Here is a 249-nt window from a genome sequence, read left to right as displayed (position 1 = left end):
TTGAGGCAAAACAGATAATAAAAAAAAAAATACTAACAATATGCAAGTGTCCAAATTCAGTTCATTTAGAGTCTATTGTAGAAAAAAGAGGAAAGACTGATAAGTTGAAGATCAGCAAAGCAAGTTCTTGGTTCTCAATTCTTCTCCTCCTTCACCACCTCCTCCTCCTCCTTCTTCACCTCCGTCTTGACCTCTGTCTTGCTTTCTTCTGATGCTTTTTCTTTGACGGAGAGTTCCTCCAGCTTCTCT

At 39.0% G+C, this 249-nt stretch overlaps 1 long non-coding RNA gene across 1 annotated transcript in view; it reads left to right on the top strand.

The window, feature by feature from the left end:
- LOC104953862 (uncharacterized) overlaps positions 1-80 on the top strand; it is a 1,111-nt gene extending 1,031 nt beyond the window's left edge. The window contains exon 2 of the long non-coding RNA XR_799267.1: positions 6-80. This is a non-coding gene — a long non-coding RNA (uncharacterized lncRNA). The remainder of the gene's footprint in view (positions 1-5) is intronic.
- The last annotated feature ends 169 nt before the right edge of the window (positions 81-249 follow it).

This window comes from Notothenia coriiceps, unplaced genomic scaffold, assembly GCF_000735185.1.
Source record: "Notothenia coriiceps isolate Sejong01 unplaced genomic scaffold, NC01 NC01_scaffold00022214, whole genome shotgun sequence".
Taxonomy (NCBI): Eukaryota; Metazoa; Chordata; class Actinopteri; order Perciformes; family Nototheniidae; genus Notothenia; species Notothenia coriiceps.
The sequence above is the reverse complement of the archived record's forward strand: the minus strand, read 5'-3'. Positions and strand labels throughout refer to the sequence as shown.